Here is a 26,696-nt window from a genome sequence, read left to right on the forward strand (position 1 = left end):
GGTTTTTAATAATTCGTCACTGTTCGGCCAAAAGGTCATATCTCACAATGGCCTTCGTATCCAGTATAACCTTAAGAATGGTCACGCCTCCCAGCCACACACGGATATGCAGTCAATCAGAACAACGTTCGTTGTGTTCATTTTCCTATGCTATTATATAAAGGAGAATGAGCATTATTGTATACTGTACATTTTCGTGAAGTGTTTACGTACTCCTACAGTATAATGCATAGGGCCCGGATGTTTATGTAGTAATAGGTTCGAATGCAAACTTAATGAAGCGAGTAATGAGTAGAGTCTACATGCACGACGGTGAAGCTATGACGCTTGTATAAACATTAGGGGTTCGGCCCATTAGAACCCCTAGAAGTTATGTTACTCCCACTAAATTACGTTAGAGCGGGCTAGTCGACATTTCCTACTAACATTTTTTTTTTTTTTTTGCTAGTTGTTTTACGTCGCACCGACACAGATAGGTCTTACGGCGACGATGGGACAGGAAAGAGCTAGGAGTGGGAAGGAAGCGGTCGTGGCCTTGATTAGGGTACAGCCCCAGCATTTGCCTGGTGTGAAAATGGGAAACCACGGAAAACCATTTTCAGGGCTGCCGACAGAGGGGTTCGAACCTACTATCTCCCGAATACTGGATACTGGCCGCAGTTAAGCGACTGCAGCTATCGAGCTCGGTAACAAAATTATTTAGTAACAAAATGTCGACAAGCCCGCTCTAACGTAGTGTAGTGGGATTAACAAAAATTCTAGGGGTTCTAATGGGACGAAACTCTAATGTTTAAGCAAACCTCATAGCATTACCGTCGTAGGGGTACACTCTACTTATTACACTCTTCAGTAAGTTTGAATTCTAACCTGTTACTGCATAAAAGTCCGGGTCCTAGTACTGCATTTAAAGTTCATGCGATTCAAGGCCAATGCGTTTCATTCCTTTATGAGTGTGGTATATGACCTTCTCCTGCCTGTGAATCAGGAGAAATTACGGAATACATCCACCACACCGTCCATGAGTGCTCAAAGAGACCGTTTCCTGACACGTTGTTTGTTTGTTTGTTTGTTTGTTTGTTTGTTTGTTTGTTTGTTTGTTTGTTTGTTTGTTTGTTTAAAGGGGCGTAACAGCTAGGTCATCGGCCGTTTCTTGATTCTGCCTATGACTATGTCAATATCTTAACGCTTGCCGTAAAGTTTTTGGACAATCTTAACTTGTCGCCTTAAGTGTAATTTGTTGTTCTATAAAATTGCATAGACATCAGTGATATAAATAAATAAATTAAATAAATAAATAAATTGTAATTTTATCGTTGGTCTGTCATCGTTTAAGGGTGTCTGTTACCTGTCGCCGTCAAGTGCTCCTTATGGGTAGTTTTTAGGCAATCTTACTCATTTAAACAGGATCACCAATACATTGAGAAAATTAAATAGCCAATACATTACTGTAAACATTGTATAATATGTTGGGAATGGTTTCTTTCCTTGATGTGAATGCGTTGTACTTAATTATTTGAGCCGAATGTTGAAATATATAACTACATATTTAAATAATTCACAAACATTATTCTTCTATGTAACCATCTTTCAGGTTTGAGAAATAAAAGCAACAATTATCTGAAATAATGATCTAAAAGTCTGACTGTTTGGAATCTTTTATCCACGGAGTCGCCGTGACCTAGTTCATACGAGACCACATGTACTGCATGTTACGCTCAATTACAATCGCTCCTTGTAATTTCACGACATCAAGGATAGTGTATGTTTTATTATTATTATTATTATTATTATTATTATTATTATTATTATTATTATTATTTAGAGTCTGAACAGCTCCTTGTAGTCCAAATGGAGGCATGTGAAGCTTACTTTGGAGGAAACTCCAAGACACTCTAGTTGATAGAATCTCGCGTGCTGAGGTAGAAGAGAGCGGAAACATGGGACGGCTGGGCAATGACTTGCGTATCGTGACATCATGCGACCATTTGCATAAAAATATGCCCCTCATGAAGCTGAATCTACTTGTTAAGAAACAAGGAAACCTCTTTACCTCAAGTAACTTCTAGAAGGAGGAATTTTTAATGTTCATTATACTGCACGCAGTATGAAGAAAGCTTTTTAAATGAATGCAAATAATAGAGCTTATCTAAATGAACATGACAATTAAAATTCAGTGCGCTTGCACTCCTTTCTTCTTAATCTGCATCATAAAAAGTATAAAATGGCATGCAAAAGCCATCGGTACGAAAGGGCACACTAAACAAAACTTTTAAGTTATAAAACATCATTTTAACAAGATCAGTGATGGTCATTACAGACTCCCTTCCAGGCAGTAAAGGCGTACTCGGTTGACCCGGAAGAATGTGGGTTCGATTCTCCGTCAATAAGTCGAAAATAGAAACGATATTTTCACTTCTGGAGAGTATCGTTGAGAGGTTCTGTGGACTCTATCCCACTCAGTGTAAACTCGGCCCGTTGAAGTCAAGCTTCCTATCCGAGGATGGCATATATTGCCTCAGGGCTGTGAAATGTAAACGGGAGCCTTTAACCAGCTTTAACTTACACTATTCCAAGGGCCTTCGTGGCTTGTACGGTGAAGAATTTGCTTTGCTGTAGAATGGTATTAGTTACCTGAGGCTGTAATGGTTACAAATAAACTGAAGGAAACGCCAGCAAATGTATATGAATTTGATATAGGCGGGTCATTTCATATACTTAACCCGAAAAATCAATGTCTTATTTTGTGCAAAACAACGAAATATTATTTTTTAATACTACTGTGGTCTCAATTATTGAAAGAACTACTGAATCGTAAATATAAAATGATGTAATATTTTTCGGCTAAATAGGGCTTATCACTAATAAGACGGTAATCGTATTTTATACGTTAAATAATAATCAAGTTAACATCTTCCATAATTCCAAGCAGCACAAATGTAATTGTTCTTCTTAAGCATACTTTATAGATTTCCGTTTAAATTATTATATGAAAAGGTCCATAAAAACATGATTTATGCTTCCTGACATTAAGGAATCCCTAAATTGGAAACTAATGTTACTAACAGAAATGGATTCCTAACATACAGAAGTCTTTAAAAGCGTAATCCTATTATTGATAGAGACTGATACATTTTTCTAACTTATGTTAAGTAAAATGAACGTCACCTCTTGAACTCAAGCTTCCTGTCCGAGGATAGCCTAGGGTATTTCCTCGGGGCTGTGAATTGTAAACGGGACACCTGCTTAAATGTTTAATAAAACATTTCGTACCTTAAAAGTAATCACCAGAACTGGTATTGGGTGATGAAATGGTCAATCTCACCCGGTCACATACATTGTGGTCCAATGCGAATCGAGATCTATCGGTTTTCTCTACACTAAAAATTAAATATTATGGTACGTAGCGAGTTGCCTACCTGGTTTGTGCCTCATAACCATGATCTTGCGTTCGGGAGATGTTGGTTTGGAATCCCATTTTAGGCAGCACTGAAGATGGTTCACCGTGATTTCTCACTTTCTCACAACGCAATTGCTCGTGCTGTACCTTAAATAAGACCACGGTCGTTCACTATCAAGGTCCTAGCTCGGTCCTATCCTGTTACTGGCGTAAAACCTGTCTGTGTTGGTACGACGTAAAACAAGTAGTGAAACTTTGGTGAATATCATTTGGGATTTAATGAGTTGAAATGTGCATTCCCCGTATCTCGTATTGTAATATGATGAGAGAAATCTAAACTTGAACTACTACTAATAATAATCATAATAATAACAATAATAGTAACAGATTAACAAAAGGGATTTTCCAGTACCTTTCGGACAAAAAGGCAACAACTAGCTGGGTTTAAGAAGTAAAGAAAGATTTAGAAATAAATAATATAAGAGAAGAAGCAACTATGGAGAATTTTAGAAAGAGAGTAGTAAGTATAGAAAGATTCCAAGGAAGATTGAACAAGAAACCTGGTGCGAGGTGGTCTGAGGACAGAAGAAAACAGCATATTGAAGTGATATAAGAATATTGGAAGTAAGGGAATAGAAAACTACAAAGTGTGAAGAATTGAAATGAAATTGAAACGTACTTCTTAGCAGCCCTCATCTGAAAGAAGAAGAAGAACAATGACAATAAAAGTAACATTGAATTTACCTCCTATCCGAAAGCTTGTCCAGCAGGAGTGCTGTTATATTTCACCATGTTCAAATATCACTGGACTTAGGCTCAGAAATTCAGCATTCTACCATCCATACCACTCTTTTCTGCGCTTAAAAATGAACACTATAGATGAGACTGTACTAGTTGCAAGGTGCTATTGCTTACTACCAACCAATGATTAATATGCACTGGCTAGTTAGTGGGAATGTAATCCTTAAATAGCTATTATAGATAGCGAAATTGAGCCTCCGTGCTCAGGTGGCAGCGCTCCAGCCTCTCATTGCTGGGTTCCGTAGTTCAGTTCCCGGTCACCCGATGTGAGATTTGTGCTGGACAAAGTGTGGGCGGGACAGGTTTTTCTCCGGGTACTCCGATTTTCCCTGTCATCTATCATTCCAGCAACACTTGCCCATATCATTCCATTTCACCTGTCAGTCATTAATCATTGCACACAGGAGTGTGACAGGCTTTGGCAGCCGGCACAGATCCTATCCTCGCCGCTAGATGGGGCTTCATTCATTCTTGATTCGGTCGAATGACTGGAAACAGGTTATGGATTTTCATTTTTTTAGATACCGACATTCTGTTTGTATATTATTAAGCAGCGTTAAGAGGCTCGTGAAAAATAGGCTCCTTCTTCCATGCGGTTATTATTAACAGAGCTATCGACACCAAATTAGCTCTTAGTTAAAACTATACAGGCGAATTCACTAGTGTACTAGCTTTCAACATACAATCATTCTCTTGTGAATAGGTCAGTATTCCAGATTAGACTCTTTCAAAAACACGAGCAAGAGGTCGTGAAGTCAGGGGCGCGCAACTGTGAGCTTGCATTCGGGAGCTATTGTGTTCGAGTCCCACTGTGGACAACCCTGAAGATGGTTTTCCACGGTCTCACAACAGACAAATGCTGGGGCTATACCTCATGACCACGGCCACTACGTTCCCAATCCTAGCCCTTCCTCATACTCACTTCGCCGAAAACCTTCGATGTGTTAGTGCGACGTTAAATCAATAGCAAGGAAAAGGTGATTACATCCCTTCACATAGAATTTACGTCAGAAAGAGCATACAGCAGTAAAAATAGGTCAAATCCACGCACGTGCCGACCCCAATACATTGGTAAAACGATCAGAATGAATAAGAAGAAGGTGGCGATAATGGGAGCTATTTGTAATTCCACTAAGTCAATTTAAATGCTATGATGTTTGCAAAAGGGGCAGCAGACAATTTCATAAAGATGTAAAAGATATTCCACGAGTTTTAAAGTGAGGTACAGCATTTTAAGAAAACCGAAAAACTGTGTATTATAAAGGGCAGTGGGTCTAAATGGTTTAAACTAAATAGCAGACGGAGCAAAAACACGCACCTTCAGATCGCGTGTCGTGAGGCTTGAACTAGCCGGTCGCCGCCACGACACCTTACATCTCACATCTCAGCTACTGGTCATTGGATTTGCATATGACAAAACACTGCAATCTCCGTAGCCACGCAAGGGGGTGATTAGTTCGGTAACTCCACTTGTCTAGACCATTATATTCCTTGTCGTAATATCCCATGTTGGGTTCGATGACTTTTAAACAAGATAATATGAAATAACTGTAAAGGTTATTCACATTATCGAGGAACAATATTATGTTTTGTACGTGCGCAAGACAGAAAATGTCTTAGCACGAGTAAGTATTTGAGATTACCACTCTTAGCCAGCCTAGCATTACTGCTTAGTGGTTAAATTTCGGACGTTTAAGATCATCTGCCCGTTTATTCGAGGTCTAAACGCAGACACCGACAGAAGTTTTTCTGATGAACGGAATCATCGAAATAGTTTACCATTCATGACTAACTTTTCATTTCCACATTACATTTAAACACACTACCAGGAATTCTACTCTAACAAAAAGGCAATATACCGAGCTCGATAGCTGCAGTCCCTTAAGTGCGGCCAGTATCCGGTATTCGGGATATAGTAGGTTCGAATCCCACTGTCGGCAGCCCTGAAAATGGTTTTCCGTGGTTTCCCATTTTCACACCAGGCAAATGCTTGGGCTGTCCCTTAATTAAGGCCACGGCCGCTTCCTTCCCACTTTTAGCCCTTCCCTGCCCCATCGTCGCCATAAGACCTATCTGTATCGGTGCGACGTAAAGCAACAAGCAAAAGAAAAAGAAAAAACGTCAATAATGACGGGAAAATGAATTACTTCCTTAGTCTAGCGGTCTTCATACCACTAGGAACATAGAAAATAAGAATTGATCACAGGGGAAAATGATAGGAGAACGGCCCGGCACAAGTGGGTGGAAACAATGTGCACTGTGATCGTCACGAATGTCTCTGAAAAGAGAACTTACAGGGGTGATCACAAGATACATTTCCACTAGAGTAGGGTTAGTCAAGAATCTCTCACGCGTGTAGATCATTCGACTCTAACCTGCACAGTCCCTCCCCTTCCTATTTTTATACTGTAATTAACTTCGCCCACTACACTTGTCTCGCAGCTAGGTGGTGGATAGAACAAGCCGGTTCTCAACTCCTTTCAATACAAGAAATTCTAAAAAGGTAATATATAACGAAGCACGGATGATGTAGTAAATGTTTCGCTCTTTATTCTGAACACCTGTGCGTCCTTGATATACACAACGTCTGAAACATCCTCTGCAGTGCGTAGGTCTGGAATGTGAATAAGTTACTATAAAGTATCATATATATATCTGTTGGTTTATCCAAGGAGATTGGAGTCACGAAATCCTTAACTCTGTTAATTGTCTTCCTGTTTACATCACAAGCCATTACCTAACGTGTCACTGTATGCTGGAGAATATTGATTTTATCAAACTTACTGGAGTTTATGAAACAGAGGAAATACACTGCTTCATTCAAGCTCTCTTTCACGAACTTTTCACCGGACAATAACATTCTCGACCTTGATGATCTCAGCATTATGTTATATCTGGCACGTACTGCCGACGTGTCACTAGTTTCTCCCTGGGTAATTAAGAACGACAAACAATTAAATAGTAACCAAATGATAGATCTAAACGTCGAACATTAAAACATTGTTTACGAATAAAACGTACGCCAAAATTCAATCTTTGCTCCGAATTCTTCACCTATAAAATTATCGCACTCATCCTTGGAGGCAGCGTTATAGCGGCATTCTGTTACACATTTTCAGTAGCCGGTGATAGTCGTTCCCATCAGACGTAAAGAAAAGCTGAAACCCTAGTCATGTTTACAATTTGCTTTAAGTCACACTGACAGAGGTAGGTCTTATCGCGACGATGGGATAGGAAAGGGCTAGGACTGGGAAAGAAGCGGCCGTGGCCTTAATTAAGGTACATTTGCCTGGTGTGAAAATGGGAAGCTACGAAAAACCATCTTCAGGGCTGCCGACAGTGGGGCTGGAACCCACTATCCTCTGAGTACAAGCTCGCAGCTGTGGGGCCCTAATCGTACGGCCAATCCACTCGGTCCTAGACATGTTAAGGAATGTTGATGCGTTATGACACTGAGATGAGACACGTGAATAGAACCAGAGGAATAATCGACAGTCTAACACAGGGCCTCTCAGGGTGCATGCACTGTGCACGGTGCAAAAGACGACTTCGCTTGGTTGACCAGAGTGCAGACCCCCACTCCTCGATTTGGAGCAATAGCGCTGACTCTCTCTTTCAACCACGCCTGTCTCGCTCGCTCCCCCTGTCTCCCTCTTCCTCACTTGCTCCGTAGCGCTCCAAATCCGAGCTGAGTTGAACCGAGCTTAGCCGAGTAGCCCAGAGAGGCCCTGGTCTAATATCATTCCTGCCTATCAGCTGGTAAGTTAATCAGCGATACTGGTTTTCCGTCCACCACATGTCTGTCAAAGCAGTGGGAACGCCCACACACTAGGAAATGTTTCACACGTGCGAGTTGCTGTGCCGAACTTGCGCAACATTTGGCCAGCCCTGTGTTCGAGACATCGAATGACATGCAATGGAAGGAATGTGCTTATAAACTTTTGTGACAGTGAGAGCATATGACCATATCTTATAGACTCTAACTACGTCTCGCTGTAACACTTCATCCTGCTTTAATGGATGCTGAGGAGAAGAGTGCCATCCAGTCACGTTGTTTCATGTTGTCACTGGGTCGTTGTAAACTGTAATAATATCGCCTATTGCAGCTAAAACAGCAAACGAAGCCCCCTTTGCTTTTAGTAACAGCCATGGAGAATGTAGCCTGTAAGAACGGCAGTAGGGTGCCCAAGTTAACTTAGCGAATCTCAGAAATCAAGTGTGGCCAGTTTGGTCATGGCCAGTCAAACGAAGAAAAGAGAGCCAGTTATTTCCAACCAGTCGCTACGAACTACAGAGCTCTCCCAGTACGGTTTTTCCGCTCTTCACGACCATTCACTCTTCCGTTGCTGTTCGTGGTCAACTGTAATCATAGGATTCTTGACTTGCGTGCTGTTCCAGTAACTCTCAATTTTCATGGAATCTGAAGAATTCAAATTAAAAAATACAGTAGGATGAAGCAAGTTTTTAAATCCCCAATTAAAAAACAGCTGTTTGTTGAGAGTCGTTATGGCCTGCAGAATTTGATGTGTGACCAAGTAATATCTGAACCAAACGAGTTCAACATCGAACACGACTACAAAATTCGGCCTAAGAACGAGTTTGAAACCACTATCAGCAGTTGGAACAAAGGTGCTAAACTTCGTGGAATAAAGACAGCATACGCATTATCCCACGAAAAGAGTGCACTTCTTCCTTTTTGGAATCTTTTCTACAAATACATAATGCGTAACTGTACGTCATGAACGATCACCTCTCATTTTTACTCTGTTACCAGACCAGTATGCCTCCCGTAGCTTCGAAGGAGCCACTTGTGAGGCAGGTTCTGATTTAAATCATTCACCAGCCTCGCGTATTCACAATTCGCGTTTTGTTACAAGAAATGCTAGACGAAACTTGACTCTTAATCTAGCGTGTTTCATGAAGTCTCTTTCTTTCTTAACATTGACAATTCACACGTGCTTTGTTCACTGTTTGAAAGTCTTGAAATATTTATTTGCTTCATTAATTAATATTTATGAACTGTATTCCTTTTCATTTAGCTTCACGCAGTAACGTGGAAGCCGCGGGAAACAAATATGGAAATTAACGCATCAGACGATCCCAGACGATCCTGAAATAAATCTGCCAGCGCACGCAAACGATCCTCAACCCAGCACAAGTAGCAGTGATATTCGACCGAGTAGTACTAGTTCCGTGCCCTCGAGTGATACTCAGCCGGGTAATAGTAGAAGTAGTTCTGCGAAGAAAAGAAAGACGACTACAACTTTAAGTAAGCAGAGTCAACGGCTGGTATGTAACGCATATAACCTTACGAAGAACGTACGCAAGAGTTATTTTACAGGAAACCTATTAGTCAAATCGTAAAAAAGGTGTCCTAAAACTCCGAAAATGTATGATAATAATTACCTTTGCCGTGACTTGGTGAGACGTGAGGTATATACAGTATTTTCTAAAGGTAAGTCACCAACCGTACAGGAACTGTTAAAACATTTGAAAAGTGTGTGTGGTTTCCCTTATGAAAAACTACTCTACGACAACTGCTAATAAAATATGGGTTTTGTTTCCATATTCTGAGGAAAAAACAGGCTATAAGAAAATCTGCTAGAATAGTACCTTGGCGATATAAATTCACAGACAGTCTCCGGAAGTTCCGAGGGGTGGTGAGTTTTCTATCTAGATGAAACTTGGTACGACACACATGACATTGTTAAGAAAGGTTCAGATTTTTGGAACTTGAAATTGCATATTGAAAACACCAACATCGCAAGGCAAGCGTATTATGGTATTGCATACTGGAGGTAGTAAGGGGAGATAGCGGCCCCGGTCTAGAAAGCCAAGAAAACCGTCAGATAGCTCCTCAATTCTAATCCCGTAGGGTGAGTGCACGTCGAACCAGCCCTCAGGTCCAGGTAAAATACCCGTCCTGGCCGGAAATTGAACCCGGAACCTCCGGGTAAGAGGCAAGCACGCTACCCCTACACCACGGGGCCGGCGTGAAGTGTACCCGCTCGGAGTAAACCTCGCTCTTTCAAAATATTGTAACAGTCAGGAGCGATTATGCTATTTTCTATGTAATTTTATGAACGGGTATTTATCTCAAGATTTTTTGTACCTGATTTAGGACTTCTAAGTCCAAGATATTGTCAGAGCTGACGAGCTCGTTATTAACTTTTGCAATCGTCCCATGTTATTCTGTTAGACGTTGCATATCTCAATTTTAAGAAAGGAAGAAGTAAAATGTCCTAATTTGTTATGCAAAATGTTGCTCCAAGTAATCCCTTATCCAGCCATTCAAACCAGGTGCTTCCTATTCCTATGTGAACCACGGAAATTCCGTAACATTAATAATAAGAATATTATTAATAATAACAATATTATTAATAATAATAACTGTTAAAGTAATATTCTGAATCACAGAGGGATAGGGAGAGACTGGTTTTAATAGCTGCACAAGGAATTAACTAGTGCAGAATTTCACACAACAGATTTTAAAGTTTCATTTCTTTCCTTTTTCTTCTGAGTATATAAACTTGGAGAAATAGAAAATTGGAGTGAATAACAACAATATTAATGAGCTCGTCAACTCTAACAATATAGTGGATTTAGAAGTCCGAATATCATGTACAAAACTTGAGAGAATTACAAATGTGAATTTACACAGAAAAGAGCTGGATTGCTCTTGCCAGGTAAATTTTTTTATACGAGCAGGAAATGCTCCAGGAAAATAAAATTCGTAGGAGTCTGCGATCCAACTCTATCATAGTCTCGCCTCGCCTCGCAGAGGCATCAATATTCTTATAGCGCACTTAAGTTCCACCTGACAGTCTATCGGTTGTCCTCAAATGAAGTATTTACACCCGTTGCTGAGATGTAGGCTTATATATTGCTAAACAGTTGCAGTGTTTACTATTCCCTAAGGGAACTAACGCCAGAAATCTTTAAACATAGAAATAAATGTACAGAGGCATAATTCTAAGTGGCCTTAGTTGAAAAATAAAAGTTTGCACATGACTGGCCATACACAAAAGGCTAGGCGAAACACTGGCCCTATACTAGACCGGGGTGACTAAATGAAATGAAATGGCGTATGGCTTTTAGTGCCGGGAGTGTCCGAAGACAAGTGCAGGTCTTTCTATTCGACACCCGTAGGTGACCTGCGCGTCGTGATGAGGATGAAATGATGATGAAGACAGCACATACACCCAGCCCCCGTGCCATTGGAATTAACCAATTAAGGTTAAAAACCCCGACCCAGCCGGGAATCGAACCCGGGACCCTCTGAACCGAAGGCCAGTACGCTGACCGTGCAGCCAACGAGTCGGACGGTGACTAAATGAGAAACATTAACACCAAATAATTATTAAGAAATGTAGATGTTTTGAAACTTTAGTCACCCCATGCCAAGTTGAATGGGAACCAACAGAGGGTAATCACTCTTTGTTCCCTTACATTGCATATTTCCCAGTAGGGAATAGAACAGGGTACTCAGACTTGCCGAATATTCTACATTAAAAACATTTTTTAGACATTTGCGTCACGTAAAAGAGGTTGAAACCTTCCCCCACACTATCTGCAGGAGCTATCAAATTCTGCCATTACCGTGAGTCACAGAGCCTTCCTCGCGCAGGTCGCGCCCCTGCCTCCTGGTTCACCTCAATTCAACTTCGTCACACTGGAGCAATTCAGACAATAAGGCCCTAAAGCTCCCTCCTTTTATGGTGCTTTTAAGGGGAAGCTTCCAGAACTCTTTACTGATAGACTGGATTCCTGTACACACACCCAATTTCAGTTGGTTAGAGAAGAAATTGATGAGTTTCTGATGGGTTGATTAGGATTGAAGAAGGAACCAGCTGAAGTATTGACAACTTCGTTACATAAACAAAGCAATCCTCAAAACCTAAAGTTTCCAACTGCAAAAATAAATATTCCTTTATAAAATAATTAGAGATCATCCTGCCGGAGGGTGCAATTATACCGATAATAGAGACGTCTAACAGTTGAAGACCAAAGTATCTTGTAGTACAACAGTTCAAGTTTATTTACATAGATGGCCTTATAGAAGGCGAGCAGTTTAACTTGCCTGGGAAGGTCTACCCCCTGAATAATAATAAATAATAATAATAATAATAATAATAATAATAATAATAATTTGGTGCTGACGTAAATCAACACCTTCAAATACTATCAGACGGATCAGTGATCGACTCAACAAAGTTGGGTTCAAACATTAAACGGTCTACCATGTTAGCCAGTCATACTGAACAGAAATTAAAGGATGAACATTCCTTTACCCCTAAAACAGCATACATTTATTCTTAGTCTTACATTTTTAGCGTATAACCCGCAAAGGTGCAGTGTGCATTTCACAAATGTCCCTACAACCACTTCACACGCAGTCCAAATAACGTTTTCTAGTCACCATCTACTTCCCCTATACTAAGTTTAGTAGTTGGCCTACCCTAGTCCTTTGTTCCATATGTACCCACTAGCCTACTTTTACAAGTTAATACTCATGCATTTATCGAACGTATCCAATTAAACAAATTAACTTTTTTTTAAAACATCCCCGTAACACTAAACCACCCCTAATGATAGTAGGCTAAGTACTGTAAGAAACAGAATAACTTTGGCCGGAGCTGATTTTGTGTTTTCATGAAAAAACATAGTGAGAATGTGAAACATCATCCAAATATATGAGTAAAGTAATAACATTTTCTGTGATATAAGCCAGAAATAAAATCAGTTCATTGTTTTATGATGTTCGCAGTTATTAATAAAGCAACCAACGCAAAGAAAATAAAGTATACTCGTACTTTGCTTATGCAAATTCCCTCTGAAGTATACTGACCATTAGAGTAACGCACAGTCTCACCAGGAGAACTTAATAAACTGTAGATGTTACAGAATGCGAAAATACCATACAATTCTCATTAAAAATAGCCCATTAAAACCAGAAAAGAAATAGTACTCACAGCTTGCTGAATATGCTCTTCGAAAATAGATCTTTGAAACGCCTGAGCAAACCTTATTTGCTCCCTTGAGGTATTATCGTTCCTATTATTACAACCCTAGGAACTGACGGATGTGGATGGCATGTGAAATACAAAGGGAAGATTATCGCTGCTGTTTGATTAGCGAAGAGGCACTTCGTTCATCCGACTAAAACTCGCTGCACATTTCAAAGAAGAAAATTGGATTTCATGCTTTCATAGAAGACTTCTCACTGTCTAAACGCCTTTTGTCTATCATTTTTATATAAAAAGAAAATCTAATTAACGAATTAAAACTGTTTAATTTCTCGGGCATTATTACGAGAAGAGGGATTTAATAGCAGTTGCATTCAATGCTCCTCAGCCGACATATAGGGAACTATCGTAACAAATTCAGATGTGTTCGCTTAGATGAGTTCGCTTTTGGACCCAGAAATCGATTTAAACCTTTAGATACAGATTCTTAAATATGCTATTTAAAACGATTATGTTCCAATTTGTCCTGTTTTCGAAAAGGTTCATGACTCAGATATTGTTATTCACTGAGTTGTCCTAGCAGTGCACACAGCATGCCATTCTCAATGTTTCCCAAGACCTCTGCTTTAGTCGAGACCATAATGTGCAGTACCTTTCTCCATCGTAATACTCTCGTATATTGTACCACCTCTAAAGCACAGATTTCTGCACGATGAAACGACTTGTTATACATCTTTTGACTAGTTAATGGACCCAGCGAGTTCACTACGCGGTTTGAGATGGGTAGCTGTTAGCTTGCGTTCGGGAGATGGTGGGTTCGAACCCCGCTGTCGGTGGCCCTAAATATCGTTTCTCGCGGCTTTTCATTGTTCTTTCTTACGCTGCAGTGGCACACCAGTTGTTATGGCGACGATGGGATAATAATAATGGCGTGTGGCCTCCGAACAGACCTAGTGCATTTCTTTCCAGTTGGCACCGTACAGGAGACCTGCGCGTCTATGTGATTGATGAATTCTAATGTTGAAAACGGCACACACACCAGCCCTCGAGCCATCGGAATTAATAAATGAATGTTAAAATCACGGACGCGGCCGGAAATAGAACCCAGGACCCTCTGGACTAAAGGACAGCGCGCTAAACGTTAAGCCATGGAGTCGAACGATGGGATAGTAAAAGGCTAAGACTGGTAAGGAAGGAACATTAGCGTAGCTTAAATTAATGTGTGAAAATTATTTACAAGTCGTTCAACCAGTACTTTTTAGTACAGTCAAGAAGAGTAACATTTGTCTGCACCCGTGCACTTCTAAGTGCGCTAAGAGAACACTGACTAAATGAGGCAGCACTTGTTAGTGCTATTTCTCTTACAAGCTTTCATTTCAGGAATGATGGCAGACAACAAGGACACAGCTGGCGATCTGAATGCCAGCCCTGGGGACTACAACTACTTGACGGAGACCTGGACCCGGAAAGTTGCAGATAAGACAAAGCACGCTGACCCGGGTCTACCGGCCCTAATGTTATCACCAAGAGGATCAGGGAGATGCGTCCACAGGTACTGGAAGGGGCTTGGCACCCAGCACCCGCTGGACCTCATAGAAGTTATTCTCCCCAGGGCACTCATCTTGAGCCCAATCGACCAAAGATGGTTCCATTGCTACGAGAGGCACCTCCACAAGGACTTCCGAATCATCCAATTGCCTGGTATGGGAAGCGGACTAGAGGATGGAGAGAGACATGAGGCAGCTAACCAGACACTGCCGGAGAAGAAAGTGACGTCCACCGTTGCCACGCAGACAGCCAGGAGGCAGAGGCATAAGCAGGTGGGCAAGGACTCTTGCCCTCCATTCTGCCCTGGAGCCTACGACTTCCACTACGAACGCCACCCGAGCGTCGCGACAGCGCGACACATGTCATTCTGCACTGCTTCTCAAAGTGGACACAGACGACTCAGGGAGCCAATCAGGAACGAACCGCCAACATCGCAGGCCACCCAAAGAGGGCCCACCACTGAGCGAAATCCAGGAAGAAGGACGGCAGCACGGCGGTGGAGAGGGGTGCCTCTGGCGTTCTCAGACCGATACCCAGGTCTCCCGGGCTTACAGCGCCTCAATCACCATGCAAATGTCTCAATGTGGCACAGAGTACAGGGAACACACCAAGACGCCTGCCTTACAAGAAGGAGCGGGTTTGCCCACCAACCCATGGTTTCCAGGTCGGGAGGAGGGCCGCCGCCAGAACGAGGCCTCTTCCCCCGCCGAGAAGTGACCACCGGAAGGAAGCAGACACCGTCCCCGCACCAAGAAGAAGACGACGGCTCACCAGAAGAGAGCCACACAGTCGCACCCAAGGACTGCTCCCAGGAAGACAGACGAACGAGGAACCAATCAAGAGAGGACGTCGACGTGAAGTGGTAGTCAGATGAGACCCAAACGTCCCCCTCCACAGCTCTTACAATGTTTCCGCTGTATGAGGTCGGGCTACCGACAGGGTAGTTGCGGGCTCCAGATACGCTGCAATCGCTGTTCTTGTGATGACCACCACACAGCCTGAACGGCACCAAGGGAGGCACCGATGTGCGCCAACTGGGTGGGGGGCCATCCGGCCTCTCATCGCAGTTGAGCAGTTAACAGGGCCATGGTCTGGGCGGAGAGGATGGAGGCCCGGCATCATGTGTTACAACCATCCAGTAGGTACCCACCTCGGCGGGCGTGGCTTCATTCTCCGAGATCGGAGACTGGGTACCAGAGACCCCAAGGAGATCTGGCGGTGTGGCAGATCCTAGGATTTGTCGCCGCATGACTCGGTAACTGACAAGGCCCCCGCTAGTCACAGCAGTGCTCAGAAGGACTGGACCCCTAAATAACTGAAATGGCGTGGAACGGGCTAGTGACTTGTGCATTATGCCTGCTCCCTGTTATCAGTATTACCTGGATTCTTCCATCCCGCATCCTTGAATGTGCTATCTGCAATATGTCAGTTTTTACATGTAGGCATTTTCCAATTTCTGCCTCTTTGATTTTTTCCTGACCTTTACTACCCGATTACACCGCTATGATACCTCATCACCTCATCTGGTCTGGTAGCCTGCTGAGAATGGGGACAGGCTAATACTTTCTTCAGTATCACTTAGTCACAATCATTCCGATGCCTCTTTCTCTTCTTAAAATTAACAGCATGTCGGAGGCGATATAGATCGTGCTGTTCACCACGTGGTTGGGGGAGGGGGGAGCAGACTTCGTGGGCCCCTCCGAGAAATAAATCCTTCCTAACTCTATCCCTGTCCTATCCCATCGTCACCGCAACATCTGTCGGTGTGACCTTAATCACAAACAAACTTCTTAATGGGTATTCCTTCGTAGCCAAATCACAAAAACTACAGATCGACTGAATAACCTGCAGGTGTCATAGAATTAGTATTAAAACTAAAAAATTTGCCGATATAATTTTCGTACTTATTTGTAAGAATGTCAGTAGTATGCTAATTTTACTTCATTTTGGTTGAGACTTCAGGAGACTTTCCAATAAAAGGGCTAATATCCTGGCCTGATATCAGGTGAAAGGATGCGGTTTTGATAACTTGTCAGAGAGAAGAGAAATTTAGAATTGAGATAACCTGGATTTACTCAATGCAATACACCGCAAAGGCTGCGCGCAGGGAAAAGCGCTAGTAACAGCTGTTGAGTTAGTGGCATGAACTCACGTTTGAAATAAAACGAAACGTAAATTTGCGTCCTCACAACATTCATAACACATACTAAAAGTATTGTCATCGTTGGTGAAGGCATAGTTCAATCCATTTACCCATACTGTCGAAGACTTTCCTAATGTTTCTTACGCAATTCAGTGCACATAATTAATGATATTTGCTCCATCTATCCGTGGACCAAAGGCCACGTTGCTAATCATTTAACCACATAATACATTGTTATATTACTTGCTACTCAACAAACCAATAACGAAAGCATTCTCTGCTAGATCAGGTAGTTGGCTTTATTGATGAGATTTTTCACTTCATTCATGATAACATAAATATTATACAGTTGTAATATTTGTAAATCACAATAATTAATAATAATTCCTAACCATAGCAATATGATTAAAATAATCAAATGTGAATAAAATAAAATAATCGCCTCACGCTTGGGCGTAAATTGTAATCTAATTCAAATAATATAAATAAATAACTGAATAAATTACTAACACAATTAAAATAATTTAATAAAAATAATTAATCGAAATATCCGAAGTATGAGTGCCAGAGTACACCAGAGTGGATCCCTCGAATTTAGATAGAGCATGATAATTCTCCCTCACAGGGCATATACATAAAGCTGCGTAATGGTACATCTACTCCTAGCCTCACCTATCTTTCTGAAAACGACTAAATAGGAAGGAACTGCACCTAGGTTCATCAATAATTCCACTGATTCTAAAATAATTAATTATATTCTGAACAATATCCGTGCATGAGCACCTCATCAACACACTAAAATATACATAAAATACACTCTCAAAATACGATTCGAAGACTCCATATTTACAACAACAATAACAACAACAACAATCAAAAACAGTGGGAAACCAAAAGCTACATTTTCAGCCAGTCCGATGAAAGTTCATTACGAAGCATATATATGTGGATGAATACCCTTCACTGTCTCTGTGTATCAACACAACTTGCATATTCTCATAATTGGCACTTATTTGTACATTTATAATACTGTGTTCACTGACTCTAACACTTTGTTTAAAGATACATTCACTCGAGCAACACAAGCTTGCCATTCCAGAACATAAATTATGGAAAGTCTGAGGTACAGTGCCCCATAGCATTCACCAATATATAATACCAAGCCGCCACAAGTGATACAACACCAGATGCCAAAGCACTCCACAGTTGTAGGTTAGTACCACACTTCACATTCCACAAACATTTTAAAACCACGTATCACCAAAGTTACATCTTCTCCTCTGTTTGAAGTCAAGTCTCCTCCACCAAAGTTTGAAGTCCAGTCTGTTTTCGCTGCTTGATCACATGCCTATATAGACCTCAGCTTCCCCTTTCCTCTCACATGATACGTCTATATTGATCCTGCCCATCCAATCACGACTACATCCTCTTGTCAAGACCACGCCCTGAACCTCCTCCTGCTCCCATCAAAACAACATCAACAGGCCACCTCATCGTACTCTGGGATGTCCGCATGACTCACAGAACTTTCCGAGTTGTAATGAGCCCTTTTTTCCATCCGCTTGTACAAAAAAATACTCATATCACATATGGAGACCTTCCAACTTAAGATGTTAAGAACAAACGTGCAATGAAGTAATAATAATAATAATAATAATAATAATAATAATAATAAATCGAATACCGACCATAATATCTCTCACTACCAAATACAGTGCGAGGGTGTGATACATGTACAATCACACAGTATATCATATCCCTGCTTGGATGCATGCTTGTGTTTGTCTTAGCATACATTCCATAATGTCACCAATTTGTCCCATTCATTATGCAAAGGACTTGTTTTTTATATAATTGGTGAGGATGTTCATAACCAGCTCGCTTCAAATTGCACCATCCACGTTCAAAGAGGCTCATGTCTGGCAAACAGGCAGCGCACAAACATGAGAGGTGTACGGGTACGCTGTGTAATGCCAGCCCAGAACATTCTAGTAATATGTTCAGTCTCTTTTTCAGCAATCTCGCTTGTTGAATGACAATTGCTGATAGTTAATGTAAGTAGCAGATACTGTTGTGTTAGAGTTTGAAACATATAGTTAACTTTCTTTGCAAGTGATTATGATTGCCTTGGATGTTCTACTTTATATGTTTTAATAATTTGGACGTATAAAATACACGGGAATGGAATCAAGCAAGAATTTTACAAGTATCAAATTGGTGAAGGTGTCATTCAGTAAAACTTACCTTTTGAATCCTCCACAGATATCAATTTTCATTGACTCAGTTTAAGCAAGTAGGGTAATACCACACTGTTTGGAAGAGATTAAGAGTTGACCTAGAGAAGTCAGAAGAAAATCTTAATAGAAATGTACGATGTCACAAACTGATGTAATGCAAGACTCATCGTAGAAGACGCACAAGCTCCCACATAATGTCGTATATAAATAACACAACCGGTCCAAAAAAAGTAAGTTCCTTTCTTCCGAAGCTGTTGAAATACATTTGCCACACTTAAAATAATGTGGAATTTCTCACACAAGAGGTGGTAGGCAACAGGTGACCAGGATATTGGCACAGAGCCCAGCCTCACTCGCCCTCTGTTTTCCTGACTGTTGTGTCTAAGTTTTAACTTATGCAAAGGAAGATATTACACAGATTTTAATTATAGATTACTGTGATTTAATTTTCTGAACCACCATCTTGGAAATAAAGTATTAGAAGGATGTTTGTATGGCTGCACATTATTTTGTAATGCTGTTTTGGCAACGGTATATTTAAGGTATTTTTACGTGGCACTATCGTAATCATATTCACTAGACCTCCAGTTTTACCTGGAATCAGAACCTTAGATGTGTGAATTTTGATTTTAACATTCTTCATGTATTGAATGGGATTCGAACTGAACCAAGTTGGTGAGAAGCTGATGACGATGTCACTTGTTTTTCACATCTTCTATTGCGACACACTGGACGAACCATACTGACAGTAAGAGTAAGAAATTCAAACAAAATCAATTGTTAAATTAAAACGTGCGCTCCGGGGAAGCTCATCTACAACCCTAACGTCGGTAGAGGTTCAAGTAACCTATGCATTTGTAATGTCCTCGCAATCTCGGAGTTTCCATTTGTCGTAGATTCTATGGCATGGGATCGGGCTTCGGATTTGTTAGCGATCGTGTGAGTATTGTACGGTGCCAAACTCCGGCTCCGCGGCGAACTGGTTAGTACAAGAATTCTGGGGTTCAGTTTCCTGATGGACCGGAATTGGTTAATTCCGCTGTTTTGGCGACTGTGTGTGTTCCCTCTCTTCAACATCCCAGGTAGGTCCCATCCTTACTGACGTACAGGTCGCCTATGGATTACAACTCGAAAGACCTGCATTAGGCTGGCCTCTCAGGGGGCCATCCGAAGGAAAAACCACGGCCAATATTTTCACATTAAATGATCTCACCCATGGACATATTCCGAATAACAATAACACGAAAAATATTCTCGACATTTTATGACGTGTCACCACTGCTGTGGAGCTTGTGGTTCTAGAATTGGTTTCTCCAGCCATCCAAACTGGCGCACTCAAAATACATATTTACACTCGCCAGTGAATGAGTACCTATGGCGAGGATTATGATGAGACCTCTAACAATATGACTGTGACATTGTTAATAATGTGTATATAACTTCTTTCTGCCATTGATTGATTTTTTTGCCCTTTACAGATAATCACCAATGTTTACCAAATAATAACATAGAATAGAACACTGTTAGATGGCAGATGAGTAGAATTGATGTCGTAGAAAATAGCCACTATAGGATACTCAGTCAATCGGAAAAGTTGTAATGAAATCAATACTGTTTACGATTCTAACATTAATGTCCATATTTTGAAACACCATGTATTTTCTGAAAATGTTAAACTTCTTACATTATTGAATTTCTTTAAAACTAGAATTTCAACAGTCCATACGTATTTCTACTGAGATATTATGCATTATATATTTTGGTATGGCGTAGATCGCTCTTATTTGAAATTTGGCTTTGGAAATATGAAAGTGACGTGTCAAAAACGATGCTCGAAACATCAACCAGTTTTAAACTTTTCCCGGAAGTAAATATCGTACAAAATATTTAGATTGGTAATTGGTGTGTGGATTTAAGTGACCTTTTCAGATTTGTGATTCTATAGCACGTTTTGACTCAGGGATGAAACTAAATTGAATTTCTGTCACTTCCCATTTGTACTGATTCCGTGACATCTGCAAGTTGAACTATTGACGATCCAAACAGTCTTCGGCTGAAAACTCGATACACACACAAGTATGACAAATAAAACGAAATGTATAATAGATGTTTTAAAGCATTCCACCAGAAAATGATGTTAAAAGAAGGCAATATTAACAGCTATTCCAAAATAATATTGAAGTGTGGATGATTATGTAATATATTTTTCCACCTATGTTTACAAGAACCTGGACACTATCCAACCCTGAGGATTATTTCTGTTTCTTTCATCCTGAAATCTTCTCACACGGAAGCTGTTTATATTCTAATATGACTATACCACCTTAAAATGCTCAGAAAATTCGTCGTTACAGGATAATTCTGCGCGTAGTCTACCCTACTTCTCTCAGCCTGATTATACAACCTCTCTCAAACTCCATCACTTGTCCACCGAGCTCGATAGCTGCAGTCGCTTAATTGCTGCCAGTATCCAGTATTCGGGAGATCATGGGTTCGAACCCCACAGTCGGCAGCCCTGAAGATGGTTTTCCGTGGTTTCCCATTTTCACACCAGGCACATGCTGAGGCTGTACCTTAATTAAGGCCACGGCCGCTTCCTTCCCACTCCTAGCCCCTTCGTGCCTCATCGTCGCCAATAGTAAACAGGAAGACAAAACCCTAATACTCAAAGTAAAGCTGGACTGTACGTTAATTGGGTTCCGTGAAGTGTAGCTAACCAACTAAAAATTTTAATTCCTGTAGGAACCGCAATGATTATAGTGGCGGATGTAAAATAGGCTCGTGTGTCTACGTCTATTCCTACAGTTAATATATGGTGTGCTCATACGGCGAATCCGAGAAGACCAATTGCTATTATTGCATTAATTATTCCTAAGGTACCGAAAGCTTCCTGTTTTCCTCTTTCTTGGCTAATAATGTGAGATACCATACCAAATCCTGGGAGAATTAGAATATAAACTTCAGGATGCCCAAAAAATCAAAAGAGGTGTTGATAAAGAATAAGACCTATATGTGTCGGTGCGACGTAAAGCAAATAACAAAAACAAAAAAAAACAAAAAAGAACATCACTTGTCCTTCTTGATGTCTCACGAGTCTTCAAGGAATGTCTATCACTCAGGGATTATGGCTTGCAAAAATCGTGTATACAACATTATATGCTCATTTCTGAAGACAGCTTATGTGGGACACACAAAGAGAGAATGTAACGCCTTCGAACAATATATTTGCATGTGATATCGAACGAAGCTTGAAAATGTGCATGCTTTGCATAAATATACTGCAGCTTAGTACCAATTATGGAAGAAAACAAATGATATTTATCATGGACTACTACGTCCACATAGAACTTGTAATTCGCCATCTTCATACGAAAGCATCAATTGAATAGGTTTCTTTTCTTTATGTTGATAGAAGGTTTTCTCCGTAGACATCAGTGACATTTTGGTACTATTAGAGAAGCAGTCTCAAATTCACTCCACTGTGAAGCAAACTTCCTAGAATAAAAGAAAAATCGGAATATATGATACGGTACCACTTAGTCGAGTCGCTGTTGAAAGCTCTCACTACCGTACTTAAGACTTCTTTGTCGGGACACGGAGTAAGCAGTTCGCGCTTCTATCAGCTCCGGCAATATTTGCCAACAGCGTACTCCATTCAAGAGATGCTAATTTGCCAAGGCAAGCGGAGCATTTTGCATTTAATGGAAATACCTTAAAGGACACAGCCGGGGAAAGATTATACTTAGGTTTACGTAGAGAACATTTAAACTGAGGTGCAATCTTCTTTAAGTGTCTTGATATGCACTAGACTGAATTGCGTTCACATTCCTTGAGAAAATACAGAAAGTATAGTAGAGAGCAAGCCATCCTGTGAAGTCAGTAGCCATATTATCATCTCCATCATCCATCCCAGTGCGCTCGAAATACTGACCACGATTTGAATGGCACAGGCAGTTAGTCACAAGTCATCTGGTCTAAAGATATATGGTTAGATCCGAACTGTGCTCTGTGTTCAAATGAAACAGCTCCGTGTTGTTGCCTTCTGTTGCGTTAAAGAACGCCTTCATGATAAACATTCGACTCCTAAGCGCCTTTTTCGACTCTTAATAATTAAAAAGGACGCTAAACAGATAACAATAGCACTCTTCATTTGGAGTGTCTACAAATTTTCGTACTTAGACTGCTAGGAGGATTTTTAAAATCCTATTTCAATAAGGGATATTTAATTATTAGAAGTATTATGTGTTACCGGCCCTGCATTGCGGTATCGAAGGATAAACACTAAAGGCTTCGTCAATGAATCGATTCCTGGCCTTTGAAATGTGGATCCATCGCCGAATGTTGAAGGTACCATGTGTATATCACATCACCAAAGACGAGGTACCTCGTCGTGCCACGAAACTTTCCGAAGACGTAACCCTCTCCAAACGCAAGAAAACAGCCTATTTTGGTCACATTGTATAAAACACCAAATACAGCCTGATACAGCCGTCTTAGAATATGTATTGTGCATAGAACCTCCAACAGTAGTTCGAGATCAACGACACGGGAAACAAAAAGCCGGAAAAATTACTACGTGATGAACGCCAACAGTCTGTGAGCAGATACCATCAGAAGAGTCAGAAGAATAAATTACTGTTGGTAACATATAGTAGATATTGGAAGCACCGGAATATACGCTATATGCGTGTAGTGTATACTAATTTTCCACCACAAATCATCCATTTTAAACCTCAAACGTACTGCCTATATTAGCAAAATACAATTTATTGCAGGTTTTGAAAAAGTGCTCATACTGTCGTGTTTTGAAATAATTTATTTCAAATTGCAAAATTATTTCCATCTGCCACTAGGCATCATTTACGGATCCTTGGCTTAGTTGTTAACTGGCCTTTGGTACACGGGGTCCCAGGTTCGATTACCGACCAAGTTAGGGATTTTAGACTTCATTAGTTAATTCCGATGACTCGGGGGCTGGGAGTGTGTGCCATCTCTTAGTAGAAATCATCATACGTAGGGCCGCGTCCTCACAGACGCCCAGGTTTCCTATAAGCCGTCAAGTCGTAAGACCTGCACCGGGCCTCCTCTGAGGAAACTCACCATTACAGTATCGTAGTAATCGCGCATTTACTGTCAGAATTGAGCGGAACATAGAATGATAGAAGGACAATTCTAACCAGTATTTGTAGTCTGAAATTTTATGTACTACAGTGCCAACTAAGCCAAATAGCCAAGGAGGTATTCAGGAATACTGAAAACGAGCGCTAACACTGAAGTTCAAACAACATAATGTCGGAGGTGCAGTGTGGTTAGCATGCTAGCTTCTTTTGACCAAAGTCAAGAGTTGTATCCCGGGCAATAGTGGTCCGGATCTCTTTCAAGGGGGATAATGTTTATCTCACAGTGTTTTTTCTTTCTGGCATGTTAAAGGGCCATTCAAATTCTTCCGCTTTAACCCAGTCAGTAACTATACATAGTGTATGCAAAGAGATGAATAGTCATGTCGTAAGTTTTACCAACCAAGAGAAGTTCTCCCAGTTTAATTACTGCGTTGGTCGAATAATTGTACCTCGTACAGTTATGAAGAATGTAAAAGAAAAAGCGTATGTCTCTGGTAAGACCCCAATTATAGCATGGTTCCAGTGTGTGGAACCTACACTAGGATTACTTGGAATTTAAGAGGACAAACTGAGGCAGATATTCAGTTCTAGGGAGAAGAATTAAGGATGGGAATAATTTATCAAAGGAAATGTTTGATCAATTTTCAAGTTCTCTGAAAACTTTAAGAAAATACTTGATAGGGAATCGGCCACGTGGGCGACAGCCCTAAATGCAGGTCAATGATAACTGCATTTGCCTGTTGTGAAAATGGCAAACCACGGAAAACTACTGTATCCTTAGGTATGTCGATCGTGAGGCTCGAATCCATCGTCTTCCGAATGCAAACCTATAGCTTCCTTACCGCGTAACCAACTCACACGAAAAAAGTTAATACCTTGGAACATGGTTCTTTTCTTTTAGCGTATGCATTTTAGTACCGCGAGTGTCCGAGGACATGTTCACCCCTCCAGCTTATCGCTGTACTGTACAGCCTAGACATACCACTGTGTGAGGGTATTTGCTGTGAATGTAGGTGCAATTGTACGGGCTAGGAATAGAAAGGAGGCATAGGGTAGTCCTCAGAAGATACCATACCGACATTTGGAATTGGAGCTGAAATGGGCAATCATGAAAATCCTTTTCGAGGACGACGGACGGGTAATTCGAACTAACCTCTCTCCCGAGAACGGAGCTAGTAGCAATAACTGGAGATACCGCAACGCACTGAACTAACCTTTTCCACTGCGATATGGTAATTAATTAATTAATTAATTAATTAATTAATTTGTTTGTTTGTTTGTTTGTTTGTTTGTTTGTTTGTTTGTTTGTTTGTTATTGCACATTATTACCATTAACAGTGAATGTTACATGATTAATCACTTTCGTCTTGTTCTTTCCTTTCCTCCTCCCAAAATCTCTTCATTCTTTGACTGTGTTCAGTCCGTACTTTTCCTGTTTTGTACCCTTTTTTACTTCAAATTTCGCAGTCATAATTTTATTTCTGAATATGTTTCTTTCACTTATCATTGCCATGTCGATACGTGCTTATTGTAGATCTTCTATTTCTTTCAGACAATTGTCTTTCTTAATTAAGCTATTTATTTATTTAGCCTATAGCTTTTACTATCGGGAGTGTTCGAGGACATGTTCGCCTCGCCTGATGCAGCCATTGTAATGCAAACTTTGCAACGAGGGTGGGCAGCATCTGCCGTGTATGGAACTGCATGTTCTTGTAGTGGATGATAGTGTGGTGTGTTGTGTGTGAGTTTCAGGAATGTTGAGGACAGTACAAACATCCAGTCTCCGAGCCTGGTGAAATAACCGTTCAAGGTTAAAATCTCCGATGCCGCCGGGAATCGAACTAATCGAACGCGGAGCCCTCTGAACCGAAAGCGACTGTGCTGACCATTCAGCCAAGCAGCTGGACTATTGCTTCAGAAATACACATCGAGGTTCGGAGGTTCAGATTAACTCGACGAAAAATAACCTTTAATTCTCGAATGAATGACTTGTATTACACCCCAAAACGTCAGCTATGAGTGAGCCGACACGAAATTATTATTTTCCTCAGTATTTAGTTTGAGAAACTTAAGGTTATCTGTCTTTACAGCCCAGGGAATAACTTCCGAGTACTCATGTTATCTGTGACATGGTAATGATGGATCGTAATTTAAACTGTTCTCATTGTACGTTCCAGTTATTGCCGAACAGTAAAAACAGACGCTTCCCGCTGTGGCGGATAATTAACCTACAGTAAAACTCATCACAGTCTCCGTAAACTTCAAAAGCTCCATCAGAGGAGCAAGTTACACTAACACAGACGATTGCATGTTCTATTTACGGTAACCCTTATTGCTTTACCAAAGCGAAACGGAGGAATATTTATTGTGTATCCTATTAGTTGGTTTTGTGCCGGGCTGAGCGGCTCAGATGGTTGAGGCTCTGGCTCTCTAACCCCAACTTCGCAGGTTTGATCCTGGCTCAGTCCAGTGATATTTGAAGGT

The sequence above is a fragment of the Anabrus simplex genome, chromosome 1, assembly GCF_040414725.1.
Source record: "Anabrus simplex isolate iqAnaSimp1 chromosome 1, ASM4041472v1, whole genome shotgun sequence".
In the NCBI taxonomy this organism is placed as follows: domain Eukaryota; kingdom Metazoa; phylum Arthropoda; class Insecta; order Orthoptera; family Tettigoniidae; genus Anabrus; species Anabrus simplex.